The sequence below is a fragment of the Orbicella franksi genome, chromosome 1, assembly GCF_964199315.1.
Source record: "Orbicella franksi chromosome 1, jaOrbFran1.1, whole genome shotgun sequence".
Lineage (NCBI taxonomy): Eukaryota > Metazoa > Cnidaria > Anthozoa > Scleractinia > Merulinidae > Orbicella > Orbicella franksi.
In genome coordinates, this window is record NC_138145.1 from 17,351,707 (window position 1) to 17,369,911 (window position 18,205).

The 18,205-nt window shown below is 37.2% G+C and overlaps 1 long non-coding RNA gene across 3 annotated transcripts; it reads right to left on the reverse strand.

Annotated features, from left to right (window-relative positions):
• Positions 1-3,016: 3,016 nt before the first annotated feature.
• LOC145493863 (uncharacterized) lies at positions 3,017-9,944 on the reverse strand. 3 transcript variants are annotated; one of them, XR_014050195.1, is made up of 4 exons: positions 9,257-9,944; positions 6,430-6,586; positions 5,696-5,771; positions 3,017-5,107 (listed from the first exon to the last, which is right to left on the reverse strand). It is a non-coding gene; the product is annotated as an uncharacterized LOC145493863 (long non-coding RNA). The 3 variants fall into 3 exon arrangements; XR_014050196.1 differs by lacking the exon at positions 9,257-9,944 and having other exon boundaries at positions 3,019-4,466; positions 4,816-5,107; positions 6,430-9,238; XR_014050194.1 differs by lacking the exon at positions 9,257-9,944 and having other exon boundaries at positions 3,018-5,107; positions 6,430-9,238.
• Between the last annotated feature and the right edge of the window lie 8,261 nt (positions 9,945-18,205).

Genomic DNA, 18,205 nt, shown 5'->3' on the forward strand with positions numbered 1-18,205 from the left:
GACTAGTAATTTGTTCCAGGTTTAAGCGTATTTTGTTGAAGTAAATAAATAGACTAATGTGAAAGCAAACGGGCAATTTTCGTCCGTTCATATCATCTAGAATTGCGTTAACTTTGTTTTGATATTTAATTTCAGTTATTTAAAATCGATCGAATCTAATTTGTAAAAAAACCAAATATTTTTCGAAAGAATCGTAGTTTAAATATTGATAGTAAATCTTATTAAATATTCACAGTTAACATCGGTGGAATTTTGAAATTTATTCGCGCTTTTGTTATTGTTAATCTTGGCTATGAATAACATTAAACAACGAAAGATCCTCGGAAACTTACGGCAGTTAGTTGGAAGAGTCGACGTAAACCGAGCGGTAAAATCGACTCGACGAAAGAATTTACCGCTCGGTTTACTTCGTCTAGTCACGATTAACTGCCGCTGCATCCCCGAGGATAACAACGAAGCTGAGCAAGTATTAGAAAAACGATGAGAAACATTCCTAGGTTTAGTTTTTTGAAGACGTAAAGATGAACAATTGGCCTACAAAAGTAAAAAAATAACCAAATATATGCTTGATTTTAAAAGTTGAATTTATAGTTTCGGAATGCAATATTGATAATTGGCTTACAGTTATGTACTTAGTCAAAAAAAAAAAAGGTTTTTGCGGTAATTGAAATCTCAGGTTTTGGAAATCAAAATGAGCAATTAGCCAAAGCTTAGTGAAAAAAAAATATATTAACTACCAAATTCAAGATTAAGTACGTTAAAGAAGGCAAGATAAACCCTAGAAGTACAAAATTTATATCGAACTAGGATATGTTTGGTTACAAAAAACGTTTACGAGGTCAGTTAAACGTTTTGGAAGTCAAAATGAACAATTGGCCTATGCTTTGAAATTTGATCCCGGAAAATGTAACTATATGTTTAGTAGCTAAGATAAAAGTTTCCCAAAAAGAAGCCTCCTTAATAGGCGTTATTTGTATCATTACGCAACACCCCGGGAAGAAGTGTTGCGTGACAACTCAAGTAACGCCAGCGCAGGAGACTGCTTATGAGTTCTTTTAGGTTAACTAATTCCTGGAGTTAATCAGAAAAAAGCCAAAGCTGTTAATTCCAGATAATTTTAATTTATATTTTAAGCGGGTTAATGTTCCTAATTTTTCTTTGAACCGTGGACTGATAGTGTTAATAAATTCTGTTCTTAAGATAATTGTGACTAATTTATTGTTATTAAACGAAAAGAAAGTTATTATTTTTAATTAAGAAAAGCCCTAAACGAGAATCAGCTCTTTCAGAAGAATCCCAGATGACTATCAGCTCAATCTAGTGTCGCTTGTGAAATTACAGTCAAGCCAGATCAGTGACCTTCATTGTTAAAAACTAACCCCAACATCCTGGAAATGTACTACCCATGACCTGCACTAAAGCACTACTGTTTTACGTCCTCGACAACAGAAAAATTCTAGAAACACTGATTAAAGACAAACATCTTTCAAGCCAATTGGAATAAAGGTGTGGTTTTCTGACGTAGTCAAGTAAAACCAAAAAGACATGAAAAGCAAACCCTCACCTTCCCCCATGATGCCTTCTCCACTTGAGAGCAAACGACCACACCATCAAAGTGTCCAAGTGCCTCCATCAAAAATGAGCGGAACAGATAAACTCACCAGGATTTCTCAGTTGGAATATCGCAGAGGAACGTCAGAAACACCGTCCTCAGAGCAAGAGTTTCCACAACCCTGCAGCGACATCGATCGGCTAGATTTCAATATGACCATTTGTGTTGTGTGCAGGTGTATGGGCCATCTCAGTTCCTGAAAATAATCTAAAATATACTAAGCTCAGTGGGAAATATCAAATCCACAAAGAAAAGAACAAGCTCATTAGCACAGTAAAAAAACCATTCACTTGACTTAAAAAAAACTTATACCCTAACTAGTTCTGCTACTGAATTGATGCTTAAGTAGTAATAACACTTTGACATACTCAATCTGCCTTAGTTGACACTTTGGAGAAAAGCAGGATTAAAAAGCCCGATTCCCTAAGTGGTTCTGAACTACTGAAAACTACTGCATCGAAACCCTAACGAAAATAACCATAAGGGTTAATTTTCTCTCTGTTTTACATGTACTATGATGCCCATATTATGGCTGACTAGGAACGCCCACTAGATCTGAAGGGTCTGTTCTACACCCCTGTTCTTTTGACTATCCCCACGTTTGGCCTACCTTTAACACGTTAGTGTCAACTTGATGCTAATGTGAAGACCTTATGACAGCAAAATTTGTAGTGTTTTCTTAGTTGAGTTAATTAGTAATTGTTTACTTCTGTGCTAATGAGCTTGCTGTGGCACCTTTAAACAAAGGAGGCAAATAAATTATTTTAGAAAAAAAAATTCGTTTTCTAACAACTGATCGAGTAAGAAATAACAATTTTGTATAACAATAAATGCATGTTAGTTATATAAATTTGTGAAATCCTGCAGATTGGTATTGCATTGATTTCATAATTTCTTAATCCTACAACTGAGTATACTTTAAATGCATTATTTTGAAAAAACGTAGCTCAGAAATTTTTGTAATACTGATCGAGTAATAAATAACAATTTTGTATAACACTTGCCTAATTGAATAAATTTGTGAAAAGCAGTAGATTGATATTGCATTCAATTAATAATTTCTTAATCAGCCAATCAAATTTACTTGCATTACCACAAAAAGGTAGTTTTAGGAAGCTTCCTTTGTTCAAAGGTGATAAAAAAACAATACTATAGTTTCAAGCACCATCATGCTATTGATCTGAACCAAAAAAAACTCAGTGTCAAAAATGAAAATGTTGCTCACCCAAAGAAAATAATTGTGATCAGTGAGAAATCAATTAGCTAATGATTTTAGAGCATGATGCACGTTGAAACAAAAAAAAAAGTAAAACATTTTCTTGAATACAAGTTTCCTATTGAGCAACTTCTTTCCCAAAACAAGTTTATTTGGATTAAAAAATGTACATTGTATTTCATTTTTGAAAGTAAATACAGGAAATATTTTTCTCAAGAAAAGCAAATAGATTAACATTCTGGCAACGATATTTTAAGTACAACATACATGTATATTTTTTTCAAAATCGGACGTAAAAATGAAGAGAACCTTAAATGGTTTCTTACGTTGATGTTGGCAAAAGATATTGTTTTTCAACTCCAAACTCAATTTAAGATTTCCGAGGAAAACTAATGGAAGTGAACAGATTTCACCATAAAGCTGCTCCATAGGAATCTTGTGAGAAGGAGAAACTAGGTTTTCATGAGCAAATAAGTGGCTTCTGTAAAATCAAATTTACTGTAATGATTATATCCTGCTGTCTGACTTCTTTAGTGGTACACCTAAATGCCTGTACATATATCAAAAAAGTGTAACTTCAATTTCTTTTCAGGAACTGAAATAAATTGTGGTTAAAACTCAATAGGAATATTTTTAGCTTTGCATTTAAGAGCATCCTAGAATTAAATGAGAATTTTTAATGAGCACTCAAAATGTCTGTACACGAATAAAAAATAAATGAAATGGTACATAAGTTTTGACTGTATTTTCTAGTAACAGAGGCTTTGGAGAAACAATTAAGAATAAAAATTAGCAATAATAACTTTGAATGACCTTTTCATGACTTATTCATCATTTTCAAATTCGTAAAAATAAAAGTCAGATTCTTATGAGTTCATTATTCTGAAAGTCTTGTTGCATGTGATTAAAAACATCACAATGTAAAATGTAGAGGGTGTTAATTATGAACTAAATAGTTTTGCTTTGATTGAGTAAGACTGAGTGTTCAGTTTAGGTTTCTTTTCTTGGATAAAGAGCATTTCATAAATTAGTTCTACCGGTAATTGAAATATATTTTGGTTTCTTTTTCTGCGTGGCTTTTTGAAATTTCATTGTCCGTTTCTGAATTTGACAATAACAATTGCAAAAATTTACTTTTTAAGGCAATTTTGAACAAAACATCAGCTCTTTTTTGTTTCATGTCTTTATGCATGAAAATACAACAACAATTATCAAACTTTTAATTCACAGAAACAGATTTTACCATAATTGAATTTCAGTTAATTTTTAGTGACGATTGCTATTCGCATAATTCCGGCTCTGATATAATGAATTGTATGGAAAATGTATCAAGCAAGCCACTTATTTGCAAATGAACGACAACCACACAACACACTGGTCAGTTCAACACTCTGTTTACATGGGTACTAGTCACATGTGCATCACAGTGGTACTGGAATACAATGTTTAAGATCTTCAAATTGCAAGTAGATATAAATTTAAAGGTTGGTAATTGCTATTTTAGTTAGCTGCATATCCTGGGCTTTTTATCTTAACTATTTATTGAGTTATTGAGTGATTTTTTGATTGATTAAATGATTGGTTGATTGATTGATTGATTGATTGATTGCTTGATTGATTGATTGAATTTCCCTTTACCTATGTTTAAAAAAGAGATAATTGAAAAAGACAGAAAATAAATAATTAAAAGCTTCTTCTCAATTTGCTCATTAACTAAAATAAAAGCTGCAAAGGAGACTGTAAAACCACATGTGCACATGTAACTAGGAAATGAACAGAGAGTAATAAGCTGGTATTACAAATGTTTACTTAGAGTAATCAAAGAATTTTTCATCTCAGTTGGCCCACAGCAATGTGTCACCAATTTTGCTAATTGGAATTTGGAAATATTGGTTTCTCAAGAGTGAGGGAAACCAGAGTACCCGGAGAAAAACCTTCGGGGCAAGGTGCACTATGCCATCTCTGCTACCAGTAATATCTTACATACCTTAATATATCTATAATTCAACTTATGAAAACTCTTCATTCAAGGCTTGCTTTAATCCTTGATCCCCAGTTGTCAGTCCTCAGTCCTATCCTTGCTCCTTGATCCTCTGTTCTGAGTCTTGGGTTGTCTGTCTTGGGTAATCTGTCCTGAGTCCTCTGTCCCAGGTCCTCTTTCCTGGGTCCACTGTCCTGGGTCCTCTGTCCAAGGTCTTCTGTCCTGGGTCCTCTGTCCTGGTTTCCCGGTCCTGGGTCCCCGGTCCTTGATCCTGTGATCTATGTCTCTAACAACTTGCCTGCAAATCCAATATGTAACTAGTAAGTATTTTGTACATGAATTTTGCTAAACTTGCTATAAACAATGTACAAATAATTCTTTTCTCTTAAAATTTTGCATCAGAGTCTTAAGAATTTCACTACCTCCTAAAGGATTACCCAAACATTTATATCCCACCAATACAAACTAATTCCTTGTGCAATCAATCAGTGTTTTTGCAGAAGAATGTTAGCATTGAGACAAGTAATGATGTTCCTTGTTGGGATATGTGATTCTGAACCAGACATTAACTCTGAAGCCAGAGGCAAGAAACTCTGATTCATTCCAAGGACTATATTGACCCAGGAATAAATAAGCTTGAAACAAGCAACTTAAAATCCTCTGAACTTATGGACATCTCAATGAAATGAAGACTCTTCTCTGCTCATTACTCTCCCCATTATGACAACATAAAATTTAAATAGTTTGCATATACAATACTTGCAAAAATTTTCGGACAACGTTAATTTCAGACAAAAAAATGTCCAGAAATATAACCGTCTGCTATTTGTATGTGCCTGAAATTTTAAGCATCTAAAATATGTACAGTACAGTATAAAGTACATACTTTCTTCTTGGACAGCGCCATCACACGCATGATGAAGCAAGAACTTGAATTAGGATTTGCTTGTTCTTTTTATCACCTGAAAGGAAAATTTTTGTTTCTTTAATGAGAACATACATGTGATACAGATCAATTCCATAAATTTTCTAGTCTGACTCAAGGTTGGTAGGCGAAAATTTAACTAAGCTATGTTCTTAGACTAGCAAAGGGTCCCAAAATTAAACATCCAAAATTTTTGAAAGTAATGTACCTTTGGCAATTATTAAAACAAAATTAATGCTTATCAAGAACATATCACTGTCAAGCCTGCAAATAACAGTAGGTCAACGGACAATTGTCCAATAAATTTGAGGTTTTGACAGGTAAAAGCTTGGCCTGGTCAGACACTCTGACCAGGCATTTCTGCTACAATGAAAACTAGTGGTAATCATAGATTAAAGAGTGCGTTTGAGTTTTGGTAGGTTTGGTATGTTAAAAAAGCAAAAATTCTAGGGACAGCATTTTGTGCCTGAGCTGTTGGGTAGACATGAAATTGGCCTCTCTTCATCAGGGGCGAAAACAAATGAATTGATCGCAAAGCATGTATGCACAAGAGGGTTTGTTCTCATTTACACATGTATTTTGTAAAATTAGTTACAACTGGTCAGTACAAAACACGGACTGCAGTCAGTAGGCCACATATAGTCCACAGTCCGCATTTTATACCCAGTCCATAATGCTTAGTCCACATTTTATACCTAGGTGCATAGTCCGCAGTCTGCAGTCCGCCGTCCATATTTATGCTGACCATGTAATGGTACATTTTGCTGACCCCTAGTCCATGGACTACCTCAATGGACCTGGTCCATGAACTACTTGAATGGACTACCCATGGACTAGCCTAAATGGACCATCCTGAAATTTGTGGCAAACATAAACTTAACAATTCTAGAACCAGAACAAAAGATGCAATCAATCGACAAACACAATTACAGAACACTTGCAATGTAACAGATTTAACAATCATGGCAGGGCTATTCGGAAGGTGGTTAACGCTAACCCAGGATTAAAAGTTAACCAACTGAAAGTATAATTTTTTTCTTGTATACAGGATGTTTTTCACTGCTTATCTTTCGTGTATTTTTGAGGTTATTCAAACTCAAAACAGAAGGCCAAACAATAAAAACAGAAAATCTCACCGCAAAGTTACAAAACTCAAATCAAAATTCTCGCTTGACCTGGGTTAACTTAATCTGGCTTTAAACAACCCGGCCCAGAGCTTTGCTTTTAGCCTTGGCTAAATCTACATACTAGTAATAACCAAAGGTTAGGAAATGCAGGTGAGGATGATGCTTAGTGCTTTGGGTTACTAAAAATGTATCAGGGTTGTTCTAAGTTGTAATCATTGGCGCGTTGAGATTAATTTTTAATAGGTGTGTTATACATGGTTCTTGGGGTCATGACATATTTTGGGGCCTGAAGTAAAATGTTCCACTTCGCGGGGCTAAAATATTTGCCTAAAAGGGTAGCTATAATGTTCAGCAGCATCCCTTTTTCCTTTTTGCCAATTTATGTGCTCAAAAGTGTACGTGGAGGTGTTGCATAGAGCAATTTCACTAAACCTATGAAACAGTAACCTACACTAACTACACTATAAAATTCCATGATACACTAGTTTTGTCATTTTGTTTTGTTTAGTTTTACTACAACGCTGAAATTGTGCTTTTTTTTCTGCCACAAAGGCTTACACATATATCATATTTCCGGCTGTAATTATGTAATCAAAGCTTATTCTAAAATTGTTTGTCGCACTTTGTCACGCTATACTTAATTTTACAACTCCAAGGATGAGAGCAGATCACAACTTGCTCGACTCCAAGAACGAGAACAGATCACAACTCGCTCTACTCCACATGACGAGAACAGATCACAACTTGCTCAACTCCAAGGACGAGAACATAAAACAACTCGCTCGAGGCGAACTTCAAACACGACATGAACACTGAACAGGAAACATCCCAAGTTGACACGCTCGATTTGGATTGGATGGTGCTGCTATGCTTGAGTTTCACATGATCCAAGGTCCAAATACACGTGATGCACGTGATAAAATCACGTTCTTTGCATTCCATACATTCTTAGTGGAAGTCCACCCAAATGGAGTAACAATCGAGTCAGGACCAAACTAAACAAGTTTTCATCTTAGCGAGAACTGAGTATTCTTTAAAACTGTTTCTTTCCATTTTCAATCTTTTAAATGTACATTAACACTTCAATGATGCAAAACTTTGGCTTTGAAGATGTACATCTAGCACACTGGCCGACTTGACGGCCATCTTTTAAAATATTCTTGTTCAAGTGGAAAAGGATTCTGATTAGTTTACGAGGATTTGTCGATCACTTTTGGCAGAACAAATTTGCTCCAAAATCAAGTTATGCCGTGCAAAATAGGTTTCGGGCTCTTCTTGACCCTGCAATTAGTATATGATGACAAGATTTGGCCCATCACACCGCTGTATTCAGTAACGTTCGAAATTCATCGGCAATCTTCGGTAGTGTTCAGAAGTCATTGGAACGTCTTCATTAATGTTCTGAAGTCGTTGGATTCTTGTATGAAATTTGGGTGATGAGAATATGAAAATCACAAACATTTTACTTGGGCAAAGTTGACAGGTATACATATATATGTCTTATTAGATGTTCTGGTGTGTAGGTATCGCCATCCTTGTTCCCAGGGTCCTCTCAGGGGCTGAGTAGGAGAGGACCCTGGGAACAAGGTTGTAGTATCACTGTATATTTTTGTAAATGAGTTGTGCCATATTTTGACGAGCACATAGGGCAAGTCAAAATACAAACAACAAGCAAAAATATAAAGCAATACTACACACCAAAACATCTAATGAGAGATTTATTATCCAACTGCTGTAGTCAATAAATTTATCAATGAAAAGAGGGAGAGTGTGACAGTTTTGTGTGCATGAGCCGACCTGTACGCCAAACAGGTTTTCTACTGTACAAATAACTGTACAATATTGCTGTATATTTGTACTGTTATTTGGACGGTATTCACTGCAGTTGGATAATAAATATACATATACAATGTACAAAAGGTCCCTCAGTCTGCATTTCCACCCAGTCTGCGATGGCGGCAAAACCTGAAAGCTAATATTCAGGGAGGCTTTCCTTCCGCTTGTTTACAGACCGTAACAAATGGATTGTATCAAATGTACCAATACTGAAGATACTTCATGAACTAATTATATAAGCTTACATGTCATTTACAGGCCTGAATTTAATAGTGTTACGTCTACGTACAGTGGCGGATCCAGACTTTCAGCTAAGGGGAGGGCCCGGTTTAGTTTTACTTGCCCTGCCGGCTTTTCTTCCTTCAGTCATTTTTTCTTTTTTCACCCAAAATAAGGGGGGGGGGGGGCCCGGGCCCCCCAGGCCCCTCCCCTAGATCCGCCACCGACATGTAACATGCATGCATATGTAAGCTTACATGTAGTAGGCACGAACTTTCTAAACGGCAAACTGTTTGATAAGGCTGGATAAGGATAAACTTACGAATTACTTGGTGCTTACCTTGCTTCTAACTTCTCATTTAGCGACAGCACCTCTTATGGCGGCACTTGTTAGTTGTTCCAGTAGATAACAAAAGTATCTGTTCTCAAACGGGACAAGCGCCTTGGTCGCCATCTTGAAGAGGAGCGTTCATTGAGGTCTGGGAACTACAAAGTCAAATAGCTAGTCCCAGGTTTTCAGAGTAGATGGGCACCACGTTCCACCTTGCAAGCGGAGCCTTTTCATACGGCACATATAAACTACATCAGGAGCCATAATCGGGTACGGAGACCGTAAGCGCGCGCTATTTCAAGTATTGGGGCTGTCCCCATGATATGGGACAATAATTCTATTTTTAGAACAAATTGCGCCATCACCTGCGGCACACGCGCGTATATGCTGCGAGAATTTTTGCGGATGTCGCGCGGGGGAAATGGCGTCCGAAATTCCCGACATTTTTCATCTTTTTGGCCCACAACTCAACGCGTTTACGTCTGTTGGAATTTTGCTTAAGTATTTTCGTCGTAAGCTGCTGCAGTTTGAGTGAAGTAAGACAGTGTCGAATTTAGGTATGTTCCGCTGTAAGCTTATGTATATCGCTGACCAAGTTGTGTTCCGACGGATGCTTCTTTTACATGAGCTGTACATTACTCCACTTTAAATTTCACATATGTTGAAGATTAACAGCTTTTCCATTACACAGCAAAAAACTAGCTGGATACATTAAGATATAGCAGAGCTTCAGGACTTCATATAGTTTCCTAGCTCCTCTTGCCACACGCTTGCGAAGAATTTGTCAGTCTATCGCGACCGAAAAGTAAAACAAAACAATTGCTAGTTTGAGTTTCGCTTGAATTGTAAGCAACGCTTGATGTTTCATCAAGGCTTAATTAATAACTTTACGTCCGTAGATACTGCTCAGTTTTATTCGTGTAAAAATCCAGTAAATTTTCTATTCTCGATGAATGAGAGCGCCCGCCGATGCGTGTTTTGTACAGTCAGTAAACATGACAAATTGTACTTCCGCCGCACTTTCGTGTGAAAGCGTACATCGAACTCAAACAATAGCTCTATAGTTTTTAAATATGTTTAAGATTGATAAATGTTTGAGAACAAATTAAAAGCTTAGCTGAAAATATGTGAATAAAGGAGAAATAATCAGCTATGTTACGATGACGCTTTCTTTAATCAACTTGGAATAACGATTTCGATTTTGTTGATGGAGTTATCAAAACTCCTTGTCTATTTTCATTTTCGCAGTGTAAAACTTTACTATGCTTATGTTGAAGAAACACACATGATGTAAGTAGCCTTTTTTGCGTTCGTGAAATTTGTTGCAGCATCTCAGCACAAAAGATAACAAAAGAAATCTTTGTGAAGGTTTGCTGACAATTGAGAACACCGGCTCGGACTTGAAAGTGCACGAGCTGCACTATGCAAATGAGCAAATTGTACGCGTCAGACTTTCCTTTCAAAAACTTTTGCAAACTCACTAAACAAGTAGGAACAATAAGAAACCATCAAAACAGGTTTTGGCTATGATTAACCATTGTCTGAGAAACTCACAAATTAACTCGATACCAGAGTAGATATATTCTTAAGTCAGAACAAACGCAAAAACATACGCGTAAGCTTACAACTAGCGTGAGCAGATCTTGTTATTCATTCCCAGCGCGAGATTGAAGTCTTGTTTTCGACCCTGAAAAACCCACCTTTTCCGTTAGCTCAGAGCATAAAACTACATATAAGCGTCCTGGTACGTATTCCCTGCCTTATTCCCTGCCATCGCTGTGAAAAATACGCAAGAGAATCTCTCAACTCTCACCATTTGATCACGCAACGTGATAACATCCACGCGAGAGCCCCCGACATGTGCGTGGATCCGCGCGGATATATGACGTCAGGATGGCGCAATTTGTTCTAAAAATAGAAAAATTGTCCCATATCATAGGTGCGCGCGGATCCCAAGACTTACGGTCTCCGTCCCCGATTATGGCTCCTGACTACATATGCTTTTTTCCGTGTAAAAAAAAAAGACAACAGAGGCTCTGCTCGCAGGGTGAGATCACATGTGCGTACACATACTTGGGAAAAACTGTAGCCATATGCTCCTGAAAAAGTTCCTTGCATCCTTGACACTTTGCTCGCGAGCCGTACGGGTATCTTTTTGGCCTACGCTAGCCTGTTCACAGCCTCTCTATTTTTCAACACACGTGAAAGAAAAAGCGAGCGAAGCGAGCGCGAAGTACGCAGGAGTGGGGGTGGGGAGGTTAGCGAAGTGAGCCACCCCCTACCCAGTCAAGTCTCTCGTTTTGGCCGGCATCCAGTTCTCTCGCGATTCTATTCGCGCATTCAACGCTCGAATGAAAATGCGAGGAAATAGAGGGCTGTGATCAGTCTAGGCCTACGCTGATAGAATAACTTTTCTTCTTACTCACTTGCAATTTATGTCTTACTTTAGCTAATACCCTAATACCGGTATTTTTCGTTCACGGGATTATGCAGTAGGCTTCTACAGAGCAATAATAATTCCGCAACAAGTGCAGTCGTTTCGCCCGCTTTGGATTATCCATAACGTAACAAGACAACCAGACCAGGCATGACCGGACTGCCTCATTCCTCCAGTGATTTCGGAAGGTTGCACACACTGATCAAGGTGTACTATTTCATTTAAATCAACGAGGTGACGACTAGACGAAACGTCTCATAACGAAACCATTTATGACCTGCTGTTGTTTCTGACAGCTAAACAGGAATATTCCAGAAATATTACGAAGACTAGAAGGCCACCCCCTTCCCAAGACAGAGCCATCGACAAATCCTCCAAGTTTGTGCACTAAGTCAAGAGATTTCAAGAGATTATCGGATCAGATCGGAGCCAATTCGCCTCTGTCTACACTCGCGGAAACAAGACGCTTTAACATCCCTATGTAGAAAGAGAAAGAGAAAGAGTTGAACGAAAATTTCTTTTGAGGGGAACAGAAAAATGGCCCCTCCCATTTCTTGGCCCTATTCGCTCTTCAAGTCTTTGTACGTGTATCTACCAGTCCTCAGATTTCATTCCTGTCTTTCACTAGGTAAGAGAAACAATGCTATGGAGGCGAACCTAGTGCGACAGAAGTACGCTGTCGACCAGATTAATTATGTAACAGGGCGTGGCCTACAGGAAAACCTTTGAATGTGTACAAATGTGAGATCATGCAAGAAAAAGAAAATTATTTCTCTGGGCTTTAAAAGGGCATTGATGTCTAAAATAAACACACAGTAAAACTTATTTTGATAACGTGTTGTTTAATTAAGACTAAATCGTTTTGAGAAAACAAATGTGATCAGAAATACTTACAGTAGTCTGTCCACAACCTTTTTTCCCTTCATCTTTTTTTCCAGAGAGCTAACAAAAGCGGGAAAACGAGCGCACCAGCAGAGGAAGGGCAATCGCCCAGCGCGGAGCAAAATGGTTGAAATGCATTGCAAATTATTTTCTCTCTGACCCCCACTCCTACCTCTTGCATTTACACTAGCTCAATCCACCGTGACAGAGTATTATTTTGCACGCTTCCTCGACGATGTTAGAGTCTTAGAGAGAAATACAAGGTCTGTGAACAGGTTTAAAACAAAACCTGGTAACTACGAAGACAAAAAACATAGATCAGCTGGAGCGAAAACAACAACAAAAGACAATCCAAAACCGTTAACAAGTGTTTGGTAATAATCAAAGTGCTGTTAACCAGCAGTGGTGCTGTCTAACACTAAAAGAGTAAAAGATTGACGAAAACTCTGCCTACACTAGGACCACTAGACTCGTCTCTAAGAAACTTAAGACGTTTAATGGGATAATTTCTGTAAATCAAAATTCAGTCTAGTCTAACATGGTAGCGAGGCTCAGAGGACTAAAAACAAAAAATTATTGTTTATTGGTGCCTCAGCTTCAAAGTGATTCCTTTTGTTTTAGCCGGCCCTTGTATCGAAATTGGCCGATTAATGCATCGCTCATCCCAGAAAGATGACGGTCTTTAAAATAAAGAAAGCAAATGGCAATAAGGAGAGCAAATTGTGAGACAAATTTTGCGTACTTGCTTACTTACTTATTTATTTATATTACTTAGTAGCTGACTCTCTTGCTTACTCACTTACTTACTTACTTACTTACTTATTTATTTACTTAGTTGTTTACTCACTTACTTACTTACTTACTTATTTTATTTACTTAATTATTTATTTACTTAGTTGTTTACTCACTTGCTTACTTACTTACTTTTATTCGATTAAACGCCGCCCTCAAAAAAACGTCGCACTGTAGAGCAGAAATATCAATAAACGCCGCCCTCGAGTAAACGCCGCATCATGATGCGGCGTTTATTCGAATAATACCCACAGCCGGTCATCAAAAAATCTTTCTCAAGCTGCGCGTTGAACCTTCCCGTGGACGGGTTGACAGACGACATGATTCACTGCCTCAAGGAAGGACAGCCTTGTAACAGTGGACTATCAATGTTTCGATCGCCGTTGGAAATTCTGAGTGAACCAGACTCATATCCTTTTGAATGTACCAGTTATGATGTCGAAGAAGCATATCCGACGTTAGAGCTTTTGGACTCGGATCATGAAGAGGACAGTGGCATTGAAACTGAGCGAACTTTATCCACTTTATTCACTTTATATATTGCAGTAGCATTAACATGCAAATTCTGAAGTTGAGATCGATATAGAAAATGACTTTTCAGACAAGCACTAAAACATGTCTCGGTTTTCTTTTTAAATTCAAATGCTCAGTTACCATAATATTGTTTGCAAGAAATAAATTGGATTTTAAATAAAAGCCCTCCTCGACTATCGGTAAACGCCGAACTCGAATCGCGAAAAATTTATTAAACGCCGCTGCGTTTAATCGAATAAATACGGTATTTAATTACTTACTTATTCACTTAGTTGTTTACTTGCTTACGTATTTACTTACTAGTTTATTTACTTATTAATTAACTTAGTTGTTTACTTATTTGCTTACTTACTTATTTACGTACTTATTTATTAACTTAGTTGTTTACTTACTTTCTTAGCTATTTCCTTAGTCACTTACTTACTTATAATTACTTTCTTAATTACTGTGCAAATCAAAAACCCGTGAACATGAGAGATTTGATTCTGACAGGTCAATTGTGTCTTGACCAATCGCGATAAAGTTCAGGACACTCGAGCAAACCTCAAAACAACAAACCAAATTACCATTGCTGTTTGAGGTTTAGTTTTCTCACGCCCTATGTGCTATTTCCTTGCTAAACGTTAACATTCCATAAATATTTCTGGTGCTCACGGTTTTCTGAGTCTCATAGTAAGTGTTTGCTTTGACTCTACGCCGTCCTTGACTTATTCAACAAAATTAATTTGTGTACTGTGCCTATTCATCGCAGAGAAAAAGCAGTTTATCCACTACATGTAAGTCAAAAACGAAAAACCCGGTAGTGCTTTTTCTTGCGTGCATTTTCCGGGGTTTAGCACCAGTCGATGTATTTTTCGCTATGATGACTTGGCTGACCTGGTTATGTCACTTTTATTATATGTTCAGTCATTAGAAAAACGCTTTTTGTTTTCTGATTCGTTCAGTTTTTCAATTATGGAAGCACGTGTATGTTTCAGAGGGCGTCTGTTCTGCGAGAACGGCACGATAAGCTCAAGTTCATTTGTTTAAGCCCGCTAATTAACTTCATTAGTGCAGGCGGTTTCTTAACTTTACACTCTTTCGCACCGCCAAGATATACAGCGATTTTTCAGCACAGCGTATCGCGAAAAATAAATTCAGGCCACTTAGCAAGGGGAGCCGTGGAAAAAAAAATCGAGCAAGTGTTTACTACAATCCAGGTCCTATGTTTGACTTTTAAAAAAATTCTTGAACAAGCTATTGCCCATCAAAAAAAACAAACAAAACAAAACAAAAATAATAATGGTCTGTCCCTCATCATGCTCTTTAAATGTACACATTGCAGACCTATTGCTTTTATGTTGTTTTTGAAAAAGAAACTGGACGCCGGAAAAAATAAAAATAAAAAAATCATACAAGAAAGAAAGGAATAACTAAAAAAATGATAATTTAAAATTTATGGATACAACGTTTGTAAGCTTGACCTAACATTACTTCGATCAAAATATTAGGAAAAAAACCGTAGATATCAGTTCGTAAATATTCCTTAAAACGCTCATGGTATTGTTTTTCATTCCGGAAAAATGAATGATTGAAAGATCCAAAGATTAGCGAGTATCTCCGCCTAACACGTAGGTAGGCGAGCTTCAATGAAGCTTCTTGTGATTAAGGCTGAAAGTCTCCTTTTGCCGTCATTTGTGAGGATCGAAGTATTTTAGAGTCCAATCTATCTCAAGCTCTCCCTTTAGTCGTCTTCTGTAAATGATAGACAACTTTAACTTAAAGCAGCTCAATCACGGTATTTTGAGTTATTTTGACCACGTAGAAAATTGCCTTTTCATCGAAGGGAACTTGAAAATAATAGTTTACCAAGATAGAAAAACACCGAGGAGATAACGATAAACCAAAAAGAAACAAGGATGGTTAAGGATGGAGAAGATTGACACGGATTACAAACGACGAACTTGAAAACTTTAGGCTAAACTTTTCAAGATGCGCAAGCCGCGACATAGCTCCTTTAAAGAAAACTAAAACGACTGCATTCTACAAAAAGTATCCGGGCTAAAAATTCGTACGGAAAGAATAAACACATCTGAACTGATAGTTACCTTAATGGCATGGAGACAGAGCCAGTTAGAACATCTGTCACAGCCGAGCTTGCCACCAGGATGTTCAAATTGTGTTCTTTCAACTCTCTCTTCAGTTTAACCGCTAATATTTGACTCATCTACTAAGATGTTTAGGAGAACGACCACGGGATATGATAAAGAGTGATTGTAGCTGCAATGGTAATCTTGAACATGGTTCTGATCGGTTCTGTCGCTTAAAACCCACACATGTATTGGTTTTAATGGGAAAAAAACTTAGAATCGCGACACCTGACCTGAAGCGATGATTGCCAGATCTGTAACGCCTAGAACTTATCTTGAGTTTACTGAAACAAAAGATATGCAATGACACTGCCAAAGGTTTGACCGTGAGTTTAATTATGAACTTCTATCACCTTTAGTCTCTGAATGACCATAATTTTTCGTCTGAACTGACCAAACTTCATTACAGAACATTTTTCAATAGACGGTTAGGGCATTTTTGTGATATTATGCAATATTATTGCATAATCCCATGTAGTCACCGGCCCCTGTTTTTGTTGTTGTTGTTGTTGTTGTTATCATTTTTTATTTTTTTATTTTTTTTATTTTTCAGTTTCTGTTATGCAAACGAACGAGAGAATAACAACTGACAGTAAATGAACACTTTTTTTTAACTCTGAAACGGTAAAAAATCTAATATAGCTTTCTGTCTTAAATGGAAATCGCATTTAAGTACATCGATAGTGGGACGCCGGATACTTAACGAAACGTTTCCTGAAAACAGGAACAAAAATGACGAAAAAAATATATAGCGCTAATTAAGGTTAACTTTTGTGCACGCGGTGCACTAACATGAGAACGCTTGTTAACTGTATTTTTCGTTCAGAAAACTCTGTCGCATGTATTTCAGAATGCCCAATCGGAATTTATCAAAAAAATATAACTCATATCTTGCATGTGACAAACCTCAAAGGACAAAAAAAATGAAGTTATTTTTTTCGCTTGTGAAAAGGGATTTCCCCCTGATTCAAAGAATTTATTTTAATGTGTCACTTAAAAAAAATTCTCACGCTATCAGTTAACCACAGTTACCTGAAATAATCACTTACTGGGATATTTTACACGCCGGAAAAAAAAATTCATTTCAGAAAATCATTTTGTACTGAGCGTTTGAACAGTTACCTAAATTTGGGAAGATTTACCGTAGCAATTCTAAAGCATTTTCTGTTAACCAAATGCTGCATGAAAAAGATCGGACTGAAGCTGAATAAAAAAGACTCTTCACAAACTCACACACGGCTTTAACTCGTTGTAGACTACCTTGCAGAATGACAAGTGCATAAATTTTTGACAATTTAACGCACTGGCTCTGAACCCCACGTACATAATTTTTATAAACTTTGCCAAAAGCTGCATTTTATACTGCAAATTAAAATTCGATTGTAAAAAAATAGGTTTTACCATGCTGCTTTTGAAAATAATATACGGCTGAGGTACTAAAAGCTAAATTTAAGAGTATTTTTAATAAGTCATACTGCTGCTATGGCAACCTATTGTGTCACGAAAATGATAACAACACGGTGTTCACCAATGCCTGGGCTGTTTTGTGTTATCATGATTGCAGCGAGAACTGCGGTGTCTCGGAGGGGTCGGTTCTTGGTCCGACCTTTTGTAAGGCTTCACACCTTACAGCATGATATCCTGCTCTGTATGGCATTTAAAACTGACTGTACTTATGAAATACTGCCATGTAAATCTACTATTGAACAATATTGATAACCGGATGGTAACCAACAGGCTTCATTAAATGAAATCAGGACAAGACGGAAGTTTTTCATATCAGCTCAAGATATCGCAGCTCGTAACCATGGTGCCATTTTTTATTCGTGTTGTACCCTTAAGGAATATATCAAATCAATCTGCAAGCTAGTCTTGTTATTCACACCACGTAGGGAATATCACCAAAACTGAAAATTACATTACAGACAAGAGTTGTAAAATTGTTATTCATGCCTCTGTAACTTCGAAATTGGACAGTTGCAACTCACTGTTATAAGGCCTTCCACAGTATTTACTTTCCAGATTCAATCAGTTCAAAATACAGCGGCTCAAATTGTTACGCGCACTAGAAAATTTGATCAGCCACCGGGCTGCCTGTCCGCTACCCGGGGGGGGGGTTACTCCCAGAAAAATTGGATGGGGGTGTGGGGCCCGCTTCCCAAAACTCTTACCCTATTTATGACC